Source organism: Myxocyprinus asiaticus, chromosome 30 (genome assembly GCF_019703515.2).
Source record: "Myxocyprinus asiaticus isolate MX2 ecotype Aquarium Trade chromosome 30, UBuf_Myxa_2, whole genome shotgun sequence".
Taxonomy (NCBI): domain Eukaryota; kingdom Metazoa; phylum Chordata; class Actinopteri; order Cypriniformes; family Catostomidae; genus Myxocyprinus; species Myxocyprinus asiaticus.
Window position 1 is genome coordinate 11,697,571 of NC_059373.1, and position 22,473 is coordinate 11,720,043.

Consider the following 22,473-nt stretch of genomic DNA (forward strand, 5'->3'; position numbering starts at 1 on the left):
ATTTAAGTCCTTTTGACTGTAAATTTACACTTTCACTTTCACATTCTGGGCTGGAAGTGACTTTCACTTTCACATTCAGCCACCTACTGTTTGGGGCTGGAGATTTATAGTAAAAAAAGGACTTAAATATTGATCTCTTTCTTTCCCTCACCTATCATATCACTTTTGAAGACATGGATTAAACCACTGGAGTCTTGTGGATTACTTTTATGCTTCCTTTATTCACTTTTTGGACTTTCTGAGTTCTGGTCACCATTCATCTGCATTGTGAGGACCAACAGAGCTGAGATATTTATCTTAAAATCTTTGTTTTCTGCAGATTAAAGAAAGTCATACACATCTGGGATGGCATGAGGGTGAGTAAATGATGAGAGAATTAGCATTTTTGGGTGAACTATCCCTTTAATAAACTATATATAAACTTTATAAACTAAGATGAACTACCAATGAACAGATGTATTTTGTTTTTATTAACTATCATTAACAAAGATAAAAAATAAAAAAACTTTGTAAAAAAAAAACTACTGTTCATTGTTAGTACATGATACCTAATGCATTTACTAATAATGTTAACGAACTTAACCTTATTATAAAGTGCTACAGAAATATCCCTTTAAAAACATAGTATGTGCCAAAAAATTAAGGAAAAGTGCTAGGTATGGAAATAATAACTCAACGGTCTCATTAAACAATATCATTATATCAAATCAATCAATCAATCAATCAATCAATCAAAAAATGTATAGCCTTCAATAAAGAAATGCAATGCTGATTTAACCTTTACACACAGTGAAGTAAAAGTGGCAGGCTTGGGCCTGTTATTTGAGTATGGGTCCGCCTAAACAACAAAGTTTTGATCTCTTGTTGTACTTTAGTCTCTTAAAGTACTCAATACTATTCACCGTATTCCCTGACAACTGCCACTTGTCCTCCCTCTGAACAATCTTTAAGTATACAGGTGTGTCACACTAAGTCACTGAATAAGCATTCATAAAGCATATATAAACAGCATCATAAAGCACTTTTGGAACTTTGTATCTGTTTAGAAGAATCTGATGTGTGCTTATAAATGTGTTTGCATGCCTTTTGACACTGTGTGAAGGAACGTTCAGGAGGAGAGTTTGGAGTAATTGGGCGGGGGAGAATTCCGCTTCAGATATTTGATGATGTAGAGCGGCAGACAGCTGACCAGAGTGATGGCGCACACCTTCCACAAAAACACCCGTGTTGTGATAAACGAAAGATCTGAAGACAAAAGACAAAGATCAAGAAATTAAAACGTCAAACTCAAACGTCTCTTCACACTCGTTCATACAACAAGTGACAGTTTGTGCTTTTTTCACACTGTTCTGAAAAAGAGTGAATTGAAGTGGATGAGTTGTACTGCACTGATGGAATGTTCCAAATGAGTGATAGCAGGGTTATGACACATCTCAGTGGCTCCTTCTCATCCAGGGGCTCACAAACAAGAGTGAAACCAAAAGAGGAGAATGGACTAGGAGTAGGAATCTTAGGAGTGGGAATACTTGTAGTGGAAATTTTTGGGAAGCATCTCACAATTCGTTTTTTGATTTAAACCCCATAAACACATACAGTGACTTCAAGTGACAAGATCTCATTATTTTTCACTGAGAGCTGGCGATTTATGGCGACACGAGCGACAGTGACCTCTGACGACTAGATGTGGGCGTGTCCAGCGACTTGAGAAAGTTGAGGAAAGTTTAACTTTATGCAAAAGAGGAGCAACTTTTGGGAGCGACAACCAATAGGAGAGAAGAGGGAGTCAGCGGGACTCACTTCACTCATGTTCTTTTGAGATACTGCAGTCGAATGCAGGCAAGATGGAGGAGAAGTTAAAGTTTCAGTGAGGGATTTCACTGTTTTATCTGATTTGTCTGTAACCACATACATGGATATAATAAAATGATGTGTGGAAAATAAATAGTTAGCAGTCTGAATGAGTTTGATTCGTACATTGACAGATCATTCCATCTTATTAATGATATGCACTGAGTACTGCTGCAGTTCATATAAAAATACTCTCCCCTGCACAATGTGCATTTTTTGGGACAAGAAAACTGATTCCTTGTCAAATTAGAATGATATCTTAGTTTTACTGGCAAAGTGCCTCATCTATGATCAGACACCCACGAGCGACTTCACAGTAAAGAGACTAGCGACTTCAAGCGATATGTTGCTGCATGTGTGTACAGGGCTTAAGGCAATCACACATGACTTCTTGTCGCAAGAAAATTGGTTGGTTGTTTTCTTACGATGTTGTAAACTTAGCTTATTCAACCATTTTGTCCTTGCCTTTTAAACGTATCTAAAGGCTTCCATGTATGGTAATTTGCGCTGCATTTGTTTGAAATGCATCTTTTCGTAGACAATAAGCCATTGCAGGTGTGCCCTCCTAATGCATACAGGAAATGAAAACTGGTGGGATGACAGTCAGAATACAGGGAAAGACAAACCTACCCAGGAAAGCTCCTAAAGTCACACAAGCTATGCCTGAGGCAGAGGCAGAGAAAAGAAGAACAGAGAGAGAGAGAGAAAGTCTAAAAGTTGTGGTTACAACCAGGCTGTGCTGGTACGAGTGTTTGGATTGGATATAGTAACCAGAGCCTCTAGGCCATCTGTCACAGAAGATATTTTAATTTTGGCCTTAAATTTCTTTGTTGGTCAAAGCTTGAGGAAAACCAACCACAAGGACAATCAGTGGTATACATAATTATATTGTAATAATACAATCTCATAATAAGCAAAGAAACAAAATGACAGACAGATAAAACGTCAGACAGACAGATAGGTAGAATGAGAGATAAAATGAGATACTGAACGACAGAGAAAACGAGACAGAATGACAGATAGAATGACATCTAGATAGATAGAGAATAACAGAAAAAACAAGAGACAGAATGACAGATAAAACATCAGAGAACGACAGAGATAGATAGAACAAGGTAAAATGAGAGACTGAACGACAGATAAAATGACAGATAGAATGACAGCTAGATAGAGAATGACAGAGAAAACAAGAGACAGAATAACAGACAGAACGACAGAATGAGAGACAGAAGGACAGAAAGACAGAAAGATAGATTGACTGATAAAACAACAGATAAAATGACAGAAAAAAAGAGATAAAATGAGATAGAACAAAAGACAAAACAAGATAGATAGGACAGACAGGTAGATTTATAGACAGAATCACAGACAGACAGGTTGACTGATAAACATGACAGATAGAGAACGACAGATAAAACAAGAGATAGAATGACAGATAGAATGACAAAAAAATAGATAAAAAGAGAGATGGAATGACTGATAATATTAGATAGAAGGACAGACAGACATAGACAGAATGACAGACAGACAGACACATCAGACACATAGACAGGGAAATTTGCAACTTAGTAACACAGAAATAAATAAAATACAAAAACTGGAAACAATAAAACCAAATAAATACATATATAAATAAATACATTAAAATAATACAAAAAATTACAAAGAGTAAATGAAAACAACAAAAAAAGAAAACTTTTATTTTAAGAAGAACGTTTGAGAAAAGTGTTGCAGGCCACAGTAAGTTCTTACCAAAATACTCATTGAGAAAGGCAAGGGAGGCAAGGTAGCAGCCCAGACTGATGAGCTCGGCGACCACATGAGCCAGTGCCACGTGCGGATGGTTAGCGCCACCATCAGCAGCTCCATCAGGATCAGAGCAGTAGTGAAGGAAATCGCCACCACATGCACAAACTCCTAATCAAACAGCACCAGGTACATCAGAATGCCCCCTGGTGGACAAACAGAGGGAGTTTTTGAGATAAACTAACCATTTAATGTTATAATGAGCATCAATAAGCATTATTTCTAAATATGGTACATTAGTGATCTATTTAGCTGTAAAAAAGGAAAAGAAGTTTTAAAGTGTTCCTAAAAAATCTAGGTTTTCTATATTTCTGGGTGGTCTCTGGGTTGGCTTATTCTGGATGGGGGGTCTGTAAAGGTTGAAAGCCTCCACTTTAAGGCCATTTTAACTTTTGTTAGCAAAATTTTTGTCTCAAAAGTGTTGATTTTACATTCTTTCCATTTATTCAACCAATTACACTCTGATTAACTGATGTCCATCTAGAACTTCAGCCTAAACGTGTTTCTTACATGATCTCTCGCGGATTACTCTCGATTCAAACACATGAGTGTGTTGAGTCTGTCGGGACGTTGTGACGAGCCTTGACCTCTGCTCGCAAGGCTCCACGCTCACTCGGTTCCTCAGCCTACTGTAACCTTCTCTGCTTTCGTTTTAATCATAAATGCCAGCGCAATCCAGCCTAATGGCCTCTTACTGATCACATAATTGCCTCTCTTCATACAGTGAACATTCCTCTGGGTTACTCTCTGGACTAAATGAAATCTTTGCTCATATTTCACTGTTGTTCTTGTCTCTCTGTATTAAGGTTTAATTAAAAAGCAGGAGCTGTCAGACGGGGACACTGATCTTGCATGCTCACTGCACAGAATGATTTAGAGTGCGGATAAGAGAGCCATGTGCATGTGAGAGCTGGCGATGGTCCGAAAATCACATTCATGAAAAGAACTCAAAAGTTGCGGGACAAATGTTACAGAGCGCTTCGATGTTTCTTTCATTTCTTCAATAAAACGCTCCAGGATTTATTTCTAGAAGGCATTTCCACAGCTTTTTAATTTGTTTTATACATTATATTTACCGGTATATATATATATATGTGTTGTTATCATGCTGTGTTTGATTTCACTTACATTATTCACTACAGAGACAATTCATCTATCGCAACTAGGCACAGTGGGAAAAAAAGCTACAAAAAATCTGAAATTTGGTTATGATTTGATTGGGTTGAATTTGATTCAACTTTATTTATTTGGCACAATTCACAAGTATTTTACAAAAATACATTTTACAAATGAAAATAGGTCAAAAGTTATATTTTGAATGAGAAATAAATGCATAATAAGTGGGGCATTATTATAGCAATTATTAAATTCTCTAATCAATGTACTGAATTTTCATTAAAGGGATAGTTTACACAAAAATGAAAATTTTCTCATCATTTTCTCACCCTCATGCCATCCCAGATGTGCATGACTTTCTTACTTCTGCAGAACACAAACGAAGATTTTTAGAAGAACATCTCAGCTCTGTAGGTCCATACAATGCAAGTGAATGGGTGCCCAAATTTTGACACTCCAAAAAGCACATAAAGGCATCATAAAAGTAATCCAAACAACTCAAGTGATTTAATCCATATTATCAGAAGTGATATGATAGGTGGGGGTGAGAAACAAATCAATATTTAAGTCCTTTTTTGCTTGAAATTCTTCTCCCTGCCCAGTATGGGGCGGTTTGCATGAAGAATGTGAATCACCAAAAACACAAGAAGAAGAATGTAAAAGTGATCTGTTTCTCATCCACACCTATCATATCGCTTCTGAAGACATTGATTTAACCACTGGAGTCTTATTGATAACTTTTATGCTGACTTATGTGATTCCGGAGCTTCAAAATTTTGGCACCCATTCACTTGCACTGTATGGACCAAAAGAGCTGAGAAATTCTTCTAAAAATCTTAATTTGTGTTCTGCAGATGAAAGAAAGTCATACACATCTGGGATGTCATAAGGGTGAGTGACTGATGAGAGAATTATCATTTTGGGGTGAAGTATTCCTTTATCAATCCTTTCTATGGCTTTGAGAATTCACAAGTTAAATGCACAGACTGCATTCTTAAACAACTTAAACATCATGCCAAAAATCCAAACAGTACAGGGAATTGGTCAGTTGCTATTTGTGGTCAAACAAAAAATAACATACTCATCCATTACCTTGATACACACTTATCAAAACCCAAATCAGGAAGGTCTTAAAGGACAGGGAGCGACCCTAGTGGAGGGAAAACCAAAGTCAACATGACTGTCATGCAGCAAACACAAACAAAGTTATGCCTTCAGTGATGTCAAAAATGATGGCAACTAGATTTTGAGACATACTGTATCCACAGAAAACACCTTTATTGTGCTCAGATCTATAAAAAACACTTCTGTTCATAACAAGCACTGGACGTGGACACCACTTACCCCACCATGAGGAAGCCTTGATACAAAGGAACAGATGCAGTAGATAATTGAAGAAAACACAGCCTGAGAGGAGATACAGACTGAATCAATATTCAAATCAAGACACTAACACTTCAACTCAAGAGGCTGCACCGCAGATACAACAAGTGCTGCTCTTATTTTAAGAGGAAACCAATTTACCATAATGACTCTGGTCACTTCAGAGATCTCAATATTACTAGGTGTGGTGGTGTGTGTATATTTGCATTTATGTGTGTTACCTGCATGGTGGAGATGATCATGCTGTGGTGCATGATGAACTGGCCGAGAGCTGCAGAGCGTTTGTAACTGTTGTGTCCATGTACCATTAGCAGTCTGCCAATGTGCTTAAACTGGGTTATGGAGAAATCTGCAGCCAGAGATGCCTGTTTTACCTCCTGAAACACCAGTTAAAGTCAAAAGTAGAGTGTTTGTGGCTTTTAGTCCATCTCTGTTACTTTGTGGCAATCTATATACTTCTAAATAAACCGTCAGCAGATATATCTACATGAAAAAACATACAGTCTTTTTCCTCAGGGAAAATGGATCATCTTGGATGGACGGCCACTTCTAAGTAGAGTAGCCACAGTACAAATCGTCTCCATTTATAGAAAATTTGTCTATCTGTAGACATATGGATATCTAAGCTCTTCAAAATAGCTTTGTAACCCTTTACAGCTTTATGCAAAGCAATGATTCTTGATTGTAGGTCTTCTGAGATCTCTTTTTTGTGAGGCATGGTCCACGTCAGCAGATGCTTCTTGTGAATAGCAAACTCAAAATTTTTGATTGCTTTCTATAATTCAAAGTAGCTTTAACCCACACCTCCAATCTAGTTTCATAAATCGGTTACCAGGTTTGCGGTCTGCAGCTTTGTAGGACAATTCCCACTAAAATTATACATACCAACTCGAATGGTGAATTTGTGTCATTAATTAAAAAAAAAAAAGGGTTACTTATAATTGTATCTAATTATTATGCTGGTATAAGGGAAACAATTTTATCATAGAAAAAATTACGCATATCACTTTCTTTTTTTTAAAAAAAGAAAAAAAAAATCACATCAGTACAATATTTCAAACTTGGCATGAGTTGTTTAAAATGTTGTTGTTTTTTTGTGCTAACAATTCAGACTTAGTGTAAACAGGCCATTACCAGGCTGAAATCAAAAAAAAAAAAAAAAATTACCTATGTATATCTGCAAACATATCATTCCTGCTGAGCTACACAGTTTACACTTAATGAGAAACAATGTCCATACATACAGGAAAACAATGAGTTGAATTAATGGAGGGACATCAAGAGAAATTATGCTTACTGAGTTCAGAAATAAAGAAGGTATATCTGTACCTCAATCTTGGTACTGTTCTTCAGTCAATGATTTCTTAGCCACCACCAGTATCTGCAGGCCCTCTCTGGCCATATTTCCACACTAGAACAACAAAATGCAACACAAATCTACAGTTACACCAGCAACAGACATAGCGAAGGAGTGTGTGGGGTTCTGTATTAGACAAAGAACTCAATTAGTATTAAGAAAGCATGTGTACAAAGATGTAAACAATGCTTTTAACACAATTGTATTTACTGGAAACATCAAAAAACTGGCACACAAATAGATATACTTCAACACAGTAGCAATCAATCATGAAAAATACAACACTGCCTGTGGGAATATAAGCACACTGTAAAAAGATGTGGGACAGCGGTTTATTTTTTATATGAAAATCAAACAGGCGAAAGTGTAGCTCTGATTACTTATTGACCTGTCCCCACAGCAGCATCTCACACACATACAGAGCACATCATGAATAGCCTGATGAGGATTATGACATGATGCTGCTCCCAGTCATTCGTCTTTATTTGGGTCATTCATTAATTAATAAGCCTCATCTCTGCCCCTCATTGACTGCATATTGCCAATACAATTATAATCAACAAAGGCAGAAATGCATGGGTGATGATGGGCTGCATGCACTCTGTATTTGATCACAGAGAGGTTAGAACAGGCTGACGTCAGAACAAGGAAGAAGTGTTGTGTGCATACCCGTTTATTTAACACTAGCTAACAAAAGGTGATTTGATTCTACTTCAATAAAAAAAAAAATAATAATAATAATAAAAAAAAATTGATTTGAAATCAAAACTTGTTCAACAATTCATTTGCATCATCACTGGCAGTTTTCATATATTACAACGTTTTACTGAAAAATATATGTAGAGAAAAATTGCTGGTTTTTTTTTACTGCTATTACACTGAAAAACAGCATGGAAAGCATGCTATCAATATTTTTTACTGTATTTTATTGTTTGGCTTAACCATTTTGATTCTACTTGGCTACATAGGATGTGTGGTCTAATTGAAAATAATATATATACTGCATCAACATCTCTATTTTTCAACCTTTCAATGATATCGAAATGTTGAAAAAAAAACCTAAAATTTTTAAGCTATATCGCCCAGTCTTTGTTTGAATTACAAATGTATGAAGCTTTTTTTGTTGTGGTTTCTTTCCAGGTAAATCCTGATGTGGTGAATGAATAGTTGCCTTTTTTCTTTATTTTTCATGCAACTGAATCTTAGTTAAGGTATGAGGTTTTGGTAATGTAGACATTAGCTGCATATTGTTTGCTTATCCTCCTTGGACTTTATTTAATACCATTTCAACATTAGTGTTTGCAATAACTGGATGATGTAAAAATTGCCAAAATACTGAAAACCAAAATATGGAAAAATTCTACATAAAAATCAAATATAAATTTTTTTAGAGAAAACCCCCCCACAAAGGACATAAAGGGTCAAAGAAACAGTTAGGTTTAGAGGGTTTAAACTGCATTCATAAGCTCACCAGCCCACACAAACAGCAGGATGACAATTTTCCAGCCACAATAATCCATTCTTACCTCCTCCTCCAGCCAATCATTGTACTGTAAAAATGCTCTCCATGGCAACATCAGCTCCTTTCATGTAAAACTTGATGTCGCAGGTTGCCTTCTCTGAAAAACAATCAAATCAATTGAGGATGCAAAAAAAAAAAAAAAAAAACATGCAAAATGTAATGTCTAAAATATAATTTTTTCATACGGTAGGGAAGAACAAAACTATGCCAACAGTCAAATGCAAGTTATCAAAAGATAAGAAACCAAACAGAGATGATCTGCACTAATGCATGAGCTCACAAACAAACACACATGATCAAAGCTCAGTGACAAATACTCATATGCATTCAGTGTAACAGACAAACACACTGACAGCAAACACAGAGAAACAAACATATAGCATCAAGTACACAGAGTCCTGGAGGTTACCGGAACTCACTCAGATTATTCAAAGAAACACACATACAGTTGAAGTCAGAAGATTACATACACCTTAGCCAAATACATTTAAACTCAGTTTTTCACAATTCCTGACATTTAGTCGTAGAAAACATTCCCTGTCTTAGGTCAGTTAGGATCACTACTTTATTTAAGAATGTGAATTGTCGGAGTCACGTGGCACTATGCACTTTGCTAATTTTTAATTATTTTTATGTTATAAACTGGTGAGATTCGATACACCCTGCTACATATCTGTACTTTGAAATCAACATGGCAAAGAGTTCAAAATCCTCAGGCTCTGGAGATATTAAAAGACACTTACGTGCTCAAGCTGATACCTCAGAAAGGCCCGCAGACAAGGGACTCGGTTTGGACGGTGCGCGGGAGAAATTCAATATCAACTGTGCACATGTCTGTGATGCTGACGAAAGTTGGTTACAAGAATCGGGGACATCGAGGGATGGATCGATTATCTGGAGTCATCGGTGGGGGAATTAGCTGCTAATCCGCTAGCAACCAAGATAGACTTGGAATGCATTTGGGAAAAACTGTAGGATTTGGAGAATCGTAATCGCGAAACAACTTCCGAATTGTTGGAAAAATTCCTGAGCATGAAGAAGGCAGAGATATGGTGAAATTCCTAGATGAGCTCTTCCCGAGTCTACTCAACATAACAGGCCACAAGCTGGAAATCAATGAGCTCACAGAGTCCCAGCTCACAGATCGGCTGAGGGAGACAGACCCCGATCAATTCTGGCCAAATTTCTGAGATCATCTGATAAAATTGTGTGTTGTGCGAGGCGAGATGCAAAAGGAAAGCTTTCTTGGAAGAATCACAGTATTTTCTTGTTCCCAGACTTTGCGAATTCGACAAGAGAGAAATATGATTGATTCAAGGAATGCAAGAAACTCTTACATCAACGGAAGATCGCTTTTGCACTGATGTTTCTGGCCAAACTGAGAATAGATACTAAGGATGGCCGCAAAATATTTACATGCCCACAGCATGCATTGTCCTTCATAGAGACAATGGGGTGAGTAAACCATTTGGTGTTTCTCATGTGGCCCCCAAGTGAACCTGACTTGCTGAGCATACACTTGACTGTCTGAGGAAGCTGGGCACCTTTTTTGTTTCTTTTTGTGTTGGTTCCACCTAGCGGCTGGGGTATGTTTTGTGGAATAACACTCCTTCAAAAACTTTTGCATCAACGAAGGGTCACTTTTACACTGAAGTTCCCAGCCAAATTGAGAATAGATACTAAGGATGGCTGCAAAATATTTACATGCCCACAACAAGCGATGTCTTTCATAAAATCAATGGACTGAGGAAATCATGGTGTGTTTCTCACATGCCTCCAAGTGAGCTTGTCTCACTGAACATACACTTGATCGTCAGAGGAAGCTGGGAAGCTTTGATTCTTTTTGTGCTGGTTCCACCTAGCGGCTGGAGTATGTTTTGTGGAATAACACTCCTTCGGGACAATTGTGGATGAATCTGCTCATTCTTTATGCTTATGCCTCCTACTGGCTGGAGTTTGTTTTGTGGAGTATATTTTGTAGGACATTGGAAGGATTAGAGCATCTGCTGCACTTATGAAACAGCCGGCTCACTGAACATTCGTCTGACTGTCCGAGGAAACTGAACGGCTTTTTAAAAAAAAATGTATGTGCTGGTTCTGCTAGCGGCTGCAATTTTCTTTTGTGGCGGAACACACCTTCGAGACAGTTTTGTGAATGAATCTACACGTTCTTTGTGTTTATTCTGCCTATTGGCTGGAGTTTGTTTTATAGATTATTTTCTGTTATGTAATTCTGTCTCACAAAATTTGTACAGAAGCACCAGACTTGAGCAATCTGACGGCAAATTTGTCGCGGGGACTCTCGTAGGCGTACATGGACTTTTTGAGTTTAGAGGGATGGCGCTGTCGTGCATGGGGCTAATGTGCACGTTTTTCTTTTTTCTGTTTGTTTGGTTCTGGGGGAAGTTCAGGGTCTGACTGTGGCTATAATGTTGGAATATGGTCTTTATAATTTTATTTTTGACACACAATCTATTTTTTTCTAATATGTCAAAAGTTAATGAGTGGATTGTCTCTCTCCACATGGAATGTGAATGGGTTGGGGCACCCCATAAAAAGAAGGAAGGTTATTTCGTTTCTTTAACATAAGAAATATGATATAGTGTTTCTTCAAGAAACACATCTTTCCCTGCAGGAAGCTGAAAAATTTGGGAAGATATGGGGTGGACATGTTTTATTTAGTGCTGGCTCAAGTAAGAGCAGGGGAGTCATTACGATGATAAATAAGCATCTACAGTTTGGGGGACGGAACTTTAACTTCTATCAAGAGATTATGGGAGAAAGATTTGAACTTGATATTGGAGGAAGGAGCATGGACTAAGATTCTAAAAAATGTTAAGTCTGCATCTAGAGATGCGAGGGTTCGTTTTATGTAATTTAAGATTATACATAGATTTTATTGGACCCCCTCTAGATTATATAGGCTTGGTCTTAAAGACACACCAAATATATACAAAATTGGGTTATGACTAGTATTATGATTGGCAGACAAATTATTTTAAGGGGTTGGAAGTCGGATGGAGTGCCATAATTTCCAGAGTGGTGTGCAGAGATGAGGAGGGTGGCAGCTTTTGAGGAGGTGGCAGGTAGAAGGCTGGGGTTTGGGGACTTGTTTTTCAGAAAGTGGGGTAGGTATTTGGCAGTTTTGGGGGACTCTCGGGGAAGGGATGGGGAGAGAGAAGTTTAGTTTAATTATGTATGTTTATTATATATTTTATTTATTATTTGTATTTTTTTATTTTATTTTTTGTTTGTTTGTGTGTGTATTATTTTGGGGAGTTTGTTGGAGGTTAGGGTGGGGTTGGTGTTTGGGGAGGGATATTAGTGGGGATTAAAAGTTAAATGTTGATTCGGTGTGTGTGTTGTGTTTTTCTCTGTTGGGTTTTTTCTTTGAATCAATAAAAAAATTTTATACAAAAAGAATGTGAAATGTCAGAATAATAGTAGAGAGAATTATTTATTTAAGTTTTTATTTCTTTCATTCACATTCCCAGTGGGTTAGTTTACATACACTTTGTCAGTATTTGGTAGCATTGTCTTGTTTAACTTGGGTCAAGCGTTAGCCTTCCACAAGCTTCTCACAAGAAGTTGCTGGAATTTTGGCTCATTCCTCCAGACAGAATTGGTGTAACTGAGTCAGGTTTGTAGGCCTCCTTGCTCGCACACGCTTTTTCAGTTCTGCCCACAAATGTTCTATCAGATTGGGGTCAGGGCTTTGTGATGGCCACTTCAATACCTTGACTTTGTTGTCCTAAAGCCATTTTGCCACAACTTTGGAGGTATGCTTGGGGTCATTGTCCATTTGGAAGATCCATTTGTGAAAGCTTTAACTTCCTGGCTGATGTCTTGAGATGTTGCTTCAATATATCCACATAATTTTCCTTCCTCATGAAGCCATCTATTTTGTGAAGTGCACCAGTCCTTCCTGCAGCAAATCACCCCCACAACATGATGCTGCCACCACCATGCTTCACAGTTGGGATGGTGTTCTTCAGCTTGCAAGCCTCACCCTTTTACCCCCAAACATAACGATGGTCATTATGGCCAAACAGTTCAAATTTTGCTTCATTAGACCAGATGGCATTTCTCCAAAAAGTAAGATCTTTGTCCCCATGTGCACTTGCAAACTGTAGTCGGGATTGATTTGCATTTTTTGCACCAAACTACATTCATCTCTAGGAGACAGAATGCGTCTCCTTCCTGAGCGGTATGATGACTGCGTGGTCCCATGGTGTTTATACTTGTGTACTATTGTTTGTACAGATGAACATGGTACCTTCAGGCATTTGGAAATTGCTCCCAAGGATTAACAAGACTTGTGGAGGTCCACAATTTTTTTCTGAGGTCTTGGCTGATTTCTTTTGATTTTCCCATGATGTCAAGCAAAGAGGTACTGAGTTTGAAGGTAGGCCTTAAAATACATCCACAGGTACACCTCCTATCAGAAGCTAACTGGTTAATTGTCTAAAGGCTTGGCATTTTCTGGAATTTTCCAAGCTGCTTAAAGGCACAGTTAATTTAGTGTATGTAAACTTCTGACCCACTGGAATTGTGATTAAAAGTGAAACAATCTGTCTGCAAACAACTGTTGGAAAAATTACTTGTGTCATGCACAATGTAGATATCCTAAAAGACTTGCCAAAACTATAGTTTGCTGTGGAGTGGTTAAAAAATGAGTTTTAATGACTTCAACCTAAGTGTATGTAAACTGACTTCGAATGTATATTTGGATTCACTATACTATTAGCGAGGACATCTCATAATGTCCTACAATGGCAAAATGCAGTAACTACACCAACCGTAAAATGGCTTCATAGTTAATTTTCCTTTCAAGCCAAAGTCGGAATATCTAGTCTTATTAAGTGTCAGATTTCTCTGAATCCTTGAAATTTTGAGCTAAACACATCTGTCACAGTAGAAATCACATTACAAGAGATCTGACTTCTCATATGGTTGCTCAATTTTGTCAAAATGTGTAGTAAAATGTGCGTTTTACCTCTGCAGGTCAGCATAGATTTTTAGTGTTGTTTATGCTGAGGTGATATTTGCTAAATCCCAAATCATATCTATCATTAAACTTAACCCTTAAAGAAACAGCAGAACATCATTGAATGACTTATGAGCATTTCAAATAGTGAGAACCACTTTAAATGTCCTCACAAGTCAGTTTTTGATGTTTCACATTATAATTTGGCCCTCACTAGTACAGAAATATGTGCAAACACACACACAAACACCCAAACTTTCATATATGGTATTTGCATTCTTTGCAGATGTTTTTGTTACAAAAACAACTTGCTTACACTATCATGAACATTCCGTACACATAAAAACACACTTGCACACAGTGTTGAAACGCACCCGGACAATGATGCCCATTCGTTTGTTTTCTGAGGTGAAGGGATAGATCTGCAGGATGTAGTAGGTCAGGATGTGTCCTGCTGGTGTCTTCAGCTGCAGGGACGTCAAGTCTCTGTTGACCAGAGTCAAACCCACACTCTCGGTCCAGTGCACCAGGGCCACCTACACAACATGTGTAAGAGCTCATGATTTTGTGTGTGTGTGTGTGTGTGTGTCTTTTTGCTGTCAAGGAGTTTGAGGTATCTCTAAACCACACAGAGGGCCTATTTCATCGTCTTTTAAAACAAAGTGGACTATATCACAATTCTCAGATTGATAAATAGGGAAATAGATTTTATTTAACCATACACAGTGGCCCAAAAACTTATTTCTGGGACTTTTAAGACACATTTCATTGCATTACATAACAAAATATGGTCCTACAGAGCTGAGATCTTCTAAAAATACTTGTTTGTGTTCTACAGAAAACAGAAAGTCATACACATCTGGGATGGCATGAGTGTGAGTAAATGATTAGAGAATTTTCATTTTTGGGTGAAGAAAGATGAAGGGGAGAGAGGAGAATGGAATCAGGATGTGACGCATGCTGGATTTAAACTTGTGTCCCCCTGAGCATAACGGCTCTTACACATGCACTACAAACACAAGCAATGTGCCATGGCTCTGATTCTTATTTAATTTATTTTTCTTGATTCTTATTTTTAATTGTTTTTATTTATTTTTTTTTATACAAAAGACAGAAAACAGAACAGTTAGAACTCTTGTATATATGACACTGTTGCACATATTTAAATGTGATATGACTAAGTAGACCAACCCTCTACCTGCCTGACATTGCTAACTAATGCACGCACGCACAAACACACACACACACACACACACACACACACAGGCAGGCACACAACTGTAACTCAGGTGGTGGGGAAAGCAGGGAACTGTTTTACAATACAGGGGAGAGCCTTTAATACACTCCATCAATCATTTCAACAGTAGAGGAAGAAAATCTGTAATCATAAACCAAGCTCACTGCACCCAAAAAGCAGAAAGGAACAGAAGCGGACCATGTGACCTACGATAGCATGAAGAAGTGGTTATTTCATAAAGATATCAGATGTGACAGAAAATATGTTACAATGTAATAAAGAAGGCAAAAAGAGGATGGTTTTATCTGCCGCTTCATCTTAGAATGTTGTGCTTTCTGAAGTCGATCTTTTGCTTAACCTGTATAACACTATTATTTGTTAGTCTAGAACAATTGATTTTAAATGTCTAAATTCAACTCAGTATTCAAAAATCTAAATCCAAATAAAATTCCCATTCAAATTCAAATTTCAAAAACTGGATTCGTTGAATCATTCTACAGTAATAAAACAAAACCAGAGGAAATCAATTTAAAGTCAAACCCGCTCTAAAAAACCAAACATGTTATAACTCTTGTATGACCCCCCTCCCCACCCCCTTCTGTGACAACTTCTATTTAACAGGCTAATGCATTATATTTTCCCTTGCAGAACCAAAGGTTAACACCCACTGAATGCAGCCATCTAATCTGAATACCCCAAAACCACTAATAAAACCAGTGAACTTCTATTACCCTCCCATAAGTAAAACTTCATTATCGGACATAACAAACGGTCTTGCTCACGAGAATGTCCGATCATTAAAGGTCACGATAAATCTCTGACCCATGATACTGTGGGATCAAAGGTCACAAATGACTTAAAGTAAGTGTCCGGAAAGGCACAGGGTTATTCAGTTCTTGAACTAAGCTTTCTTTACGAATATCAAAGATATGTGTGCGTCATATTAAAGGGAGAAAAGGCTAGAGGTCTTTGAGCGAGCAGACACAGACGCTGATGAGAGTGACATGCAGAGAAGGACTAGTGTTAACCGCTAGTCTCTCAGAGAAAATTAAATATTGATCAATCCTGGAGTGAAGACGTTGGAGAGATAAGACCTGGGCATTAAAGAAAATAAATAAGCAGACACATCAAGGTAGAAGAGAGGACAGGCAATTCCACTAAAGAGGGAGATGGACCGATTTCTTTTCCTTTTATCACTTTCAAAAGATATCTATTTCTACAGAGGGTCTTACAGAAAAAGATGTTGATCTGTAAAAACAATAAACAAAAAATTAAACAGTTTTGGAAAATTATCAATTTATATAGCAATATTAAGAGGCATATTTTCTTGTTTTGAAAATGATTGGCCTTCATTAGTAATACTTTGTTGTTTGAAATTATTGCAATGAATCACCTGACTCCATAAAGGAATAAAAAATGTTGTCAGCATTTACTCACCCTCATGTTGTTTCAAACCCATACGATTTTGAGCTTCCATCGAGCACAAAAGATGATAGGCAATAATGTTCACGCTACTCTTTTCCATACAATGAAAGTGATGTGACCAGGGGCTGTCAAGCTTCAAAACCTGACAAAATAGCACCAAAAATGGGCCACAACAGTAGTCCATATGACTTGTGAGCTATATGACTCCGTTTCCACCTGGTATTAAGATGCGTCTCAGGTGATCCAATCACATGTGGTCAGGTGAGACACACTGTCGTTTACACCTGGTCGCTTAAATGCGTCTCCTGTGACCACTTGTGTTCGGATTTCGAGTGGAGGATCTCTGATGACATACATCAATCACTATGTCAGTGTGTTACTGCATTAAATTAACAGCAAAAAAGTCATAAAAGACAAAGAAAGCATTAATTAAACTGGTGCGGTTTTTCCCAGATGCAGTTAAAATTTAATCTAAGCACAAACACAGCAATTCGAGCTGAATTCTTTTATTTCAGTGGAGTACCTGATTAAAGGAGCTTCAGATGTTCACGCTTCTCATCTGTGTCCCTGCATGTTGATATCAGACACACTGAAGATGTTCTGGGAAGTTCTCAAAGTTTAAACTCTTGTTTTCCTCATTTTTTTTATGTACTTGTTCTTTGAACTGTTGTATAAAAGCAATATCACACTCGCAATCATGCTGTATGGCTCTAAATCAGCACAGCTGTGATTACCTTTGGCACTCGGCCTGCGGCTTTGTGCCTGCGGCTGAATCACAGCCGTGCTGATGTAGGGTCATACAGCACTTTTGCTCATGTAACATTGCTTTACTGAACATTTTCCCCTCTGCCGTAGCTTTCAAATCTCATTTAAGCAACTTGAATATGTGCATTCAAATTTGGCATGTCATGATTAGTTTCTAAACACATAAGAACCAATGATGTTTGCTATCACTGGTCAAACCTGACAAATCTTGATGTTAATGAAAACATTGACTTAAATGTAAACTTTTGTCTATTCCTTCCACACAAAACCATCATATGTGTTCAGAAGACTTGAAATATAGCATATGGGAGTCGTATGGACTAGTTCTATTGGGTTTTGTCAATTTTGGAGCTTGGAAACCCCTGGTCACCATCACTTTAATTGAATAGAAAAGAACAGCATCAACATTTTGCTAAACGTCATTTGTGTTCCACGAAAGAAAATCAAACAGGTTTGGAACGACCTAAAGAGGCGTAAATGATTTCAAGTCAAGCCTCTTTCTTAAAATTTCATTTAATTATAATGAGTCTGTCCTTTCCCTTAATTGAAGACCACTGTCATTGTGATATAAGTTCAGTCTCAGTGCATTTCTCCATTATGTGCTTTTCTTAAACAACTCATTCAAAATATTGTTTCTCTACAATGGATCTATAAATATCCATGATCTCTCAACACAAATGATGAGTGAGTCCTTCCTGGTGTGTGACCTACCCCTGCCCCCTCTGCCGCTGATATTTATTGAGCCCTCTCAGATTTCTCTACTAACACGGACTCTATATTACCATCCAATAAGGCAGTAAATTCAAGGCTAAAGTGGGGGAGTCATAAATACTAAAACAGCGATATATAGGATTACACCTTTAGAGAAATGAGAAGACCAGACTCAATGCAATCTGTCTGATTTCCAAATAAAAAATAAACAGAAATAAAGGATTGCCTTGCTTTTTGTTTGGAAGCTGGTGAAATTAAGAATTAAAAAAAAAAAAAAAAAAAAAAAAATATTGTTGGGTAGTAAAGAGAGGTGAAGTTGCTTAATATAAAAATTCTATCAGAGCTGTGGTACAATGTTTAGAGCCCTGGGTGCTCGTTCAGAACACACAGGTTTGATTCCAGTCAGATACTGTCAATAAAAAGTGGCAAAAATAATTCCATTGTGTATATTCTGGCTAGTACATTGAGCACACATACATACAGAAATGACATCTGTTCAATCAAAAGTTCTTTCGTGATGTCCCGTATGCACTCTTACCTCATCATTTACAATTTACATTTTACGCATTTGGCAGACGCTTTTATCCAAAGCGACTTACAGTGCACTTTCTACAGGGACAATTCCCCCGGAGCAACCTGGATTTAAGTGTCTTGCTCAAGGACACAATAGTGGTGGCTGTGGGGATCGAACCAGCAACATTCTGATTACAAGTTATGTGCTTTAGCCCACTATGCCATCACCACTCCTACTTGAAGGACTTGAGGCCTGATATGTGCGGCTGTTATCGCTGAAGTCCTAGTCAGCCTCTGTTCTCTCCGGTTCTGTGCTGGCACCGTTAGCGCAGGACTCGTACACTGGTGTGACAATATGGCAGAGGGCAATGGCTTTCACGGCCTCGTGGATCCTGCTGCTTACGCTCTTCCGGACCTTTGGTGCAGGCGGCAGCAATTTATGTGATGGTGTAGAACTCACAATGCTGCCATTAGATTGTGCCGAGCTCACCTGGAGAGGTGGCACATGAAGCAAAAGCGTGAGAGTGGTCTGAATTCACTGAAGTCCCAGAGCTTGTATGTGAGTTCTCCCTAAAATTTTAAATCATTATAATTTCACTTAATAAATGCTTAAGGCACAATATTCCCACTGAAAATGTGACTGCTGCAATCATTTACCGAAGTGTGTTGGGTTCAGCTGGCCAATGTGTGATATACAGCACATATCCAGTAGAGGTCAACCGATAGTGGGTTTTGCCAATACCAATCACTAAGGTGGGAAAACAGCCTGATAGCCGATTAATCAGGTGATAGTTTTTAAAATGTATAATAAGAATGAAAACTTTCTACTCAATGTAAAATAATGCTGAACTTTTGTAAGTATTACTTGCCATGGCCATACTTTAATAAATTTCTCCTACACTGGTACTCTCTCCAAAGCCTTTGCCATCTGAAATTAATGAAAATGTTAATTAAAATATTACAGGTCAAATGTGTTTGTTGTTCAGCGATTACATAATACACTGCCTTACAAAGCCAAACAGCGATTGTATGCTTCATCACTACTGACAATATTTGTTATATTATTTTATTGTCATATTAAATCTATAAATGATGTCAAAGAAAGTTAGAGAGAAAAAGGGATAGAAATAAACTCAACTCAAGTCTTGCCTTTTTAAAGGTAATTTTAGAATGGCATTGTCTATATTACAATCAGCCACAACATTAAAACCACCTGCCTAATATTGTGTAGGTCCCCCTCGTGCCACCAAACAGTGTCAACCCGCATCTCAGAATAGCATTCTGAGATTATATTCTTCTCACCACATTTGTACAGAGCGGTTATCTGAGTTACCGTAGACTTAGGCCATTCTCTGTTGACCTCTCGCATCAACAAGGCATTTCCATCCACAGTACTGCTGCTCACTGGATATTTTTGGAACCATTCTGAGTAGATTCTAGAGACTGTCGTGCATGAAAATCCCAGGAGATCAGCAGTTAAGGAAATACTCAAACCAGCCTGTCTGGCACCAACAATCATAAATACGATTATATAATCAGCCAATTGTGTGGCTGCAGTGCATAAAATCATGCAGACACGGGTCAGGAGATTTAGTTACTGTTCACATCAACCATCAGAATGGGGAAAAAATTTGATCTCAGTGATTTGGACCGTGGCATGATTGTTGTTGCCAGATGGGCTGGTTTGAGTATTTCTGTTACTGCTGATCTCCTGGGATTTTCATGCACAACAGTCTCTAGAATTTACTCCAGATGGTGCCAAAAACAAAAAACATCCAGTGAGTGGCAGTTCTGTGGATGGAAACGCCTTGTTGATGAGAGAGGTCAACAGAGAATGGCCAGACTGGTTCGAACTGACAAAGTCTACAGTAACTCAGATAACCACTCTTTACATTGTGGTGAGAAGAATAGCATCTCAGAATACTATTCTGAGATGTGGGTTTGTGCTGTTTTGGCAGAACGAGGGGGACCTACACAATATTAGGTAGGTGGTTTTAATGTTGTGGCTGATCGGTATATATCCATTTGCCCTCAAATGAACACATTGTTTTATATTACAATGTGCCCACTCATGAATATCAAATTAATTTCAGACGGATATATTTTACCATGCTCTTTTTTGTACATAACTACCTACGTCATAAAATTAGGAAGTTTGGACAGAAGTTCATTTTGTCAGAATGGAGAAAAGTTTGGGAAACTTTATAGTCAAAAAACAACGAAACGGAAAACTCTTAAACTGTTCCTATGCGCGTGCATTCACACAATGCGCTTGGTCTTCTAAAGCAAATGAACAGCTGAACAAAAACAAAAACTCAGGCAGCATATTCATATAAGGTTCCCATTAATGATTGATTTATACCTGAAAAAACAGCTAATGTCCATTTAACTGTCCTCTCCACCTTGTCGGCAATGCAATTCTCCAGTGCAGCGATTAGTTACAAACAAATCAATTATTAAACTACCTTTGGTTGTCTTAAATTACTTATATATTGTACCATGACAATAATAATAACGTGCATTGTGTACATTATAGTTAAAAATGCAATCATTGGGCCCGATTAATCGGTAAATCCGATATATCGGTCGACCTCTAATATCAAGTTGTACTCAGATTACCAATAAAACACAAATGTCTCTGAACAAGCCTCCCTTACCCTTCACTAACAACAACAAGCAAATGTTTCTAAAACATTTTAGTCCAAATAGGGTTGCAGCAGAGTTTTTAAAATCAAATTTAAGACTTTTTAAGACCTTTTTCAAGACCTGAACAAATAAAATTAATACTGTATGCCCATACCAAAACAAACCAACACAATCTCAAAATAAATCATGTATCACAGACTCTTACTTAAACAGGCAGCAGCACACATTCAACATAGACTTAACATTGCTTTTCAGTAAAACAGTGTAGGATACAGGTGCATCTCAATAAATTAGAATGTCATGGAAAAGTTCATTTATTTCAGTAATTCAACTCAGATTGTGAAACTTGTGTATTAAATAAATTCAGTGCACACAGACTGAAGTAGTTTAAGTATTTGGTTCTTTTAATTGTGATGATTTTGGCTCACATTTAACAAAAACCCACCAATTCACTATCTCAAAAAATTAGAATACATCATAAGACCAATAAAAAAAACATTTTTAGTGAATTGCTGGCCTTCTGGAAAGTATGTTCATTTACTGTATATGTACTCAATACTTGGTAGGGGCTCCTTTTGCTTTAATTACTGCCTCAATTCAGCGTGGCATGGAGGTGATCAGTTTGTGGCACTGCTGAGGTGGTATGGAAGCCCAGGTTTCTGTGACAGTGGCCTTCAGCTCATCTGCATTTTTTGGTCTCTTGTTTCTCATTTTCCTCTTGACAATACCCCATAGATTCTCTATGGGGTTCAGGTCGGGTGAGTTTGCTGGCCAGTCAAGCACACCAACACCATGGTCATTTAACCAACTTTTGGTGCTTTTGGCAGTGTGGGCAGGTGCCAAATCCTGCTGGAAAATGAAATCAGCATCTTTAAAAAGCTGGTCAGCAGAAGGAAGCCTGAAGTGCTCCAGAATTTCTTGGTAAATGGGTGCAGTGACTTTGGTTTTCAAAAAACACAATGGACCAACACCAGCAGATGACATTGCACCCCAAATCATCACAGACTGTGGAAACTTAACACTGGACTTCAAGCAACTTGGGCTATGAGCTTCTCCACCCTTCCTCCAGACTCTAGGACCTTGGTTTCCAAATGAAATACAAAACTTGCTCTCATCTGAAAAGAGGACTTTGGAACACTGGGCAACAGTCCAGTTCT

The 22,473-nt window shown here is 37.8% G+C and overlaps 1 pseudogene; it reads right to left on the minus strand.

Moving 5' to 3' along the window:
• Nucleotides 1-275: 275 nt before the first annotated feature.
• The window catches only part of LOC127421641 (probable phospholipid-transporting ATPase IIB), a 65,389-nt pseudogene continuing 43,191 nt past the window's right edge, over nt 276-22,473 (minus strand).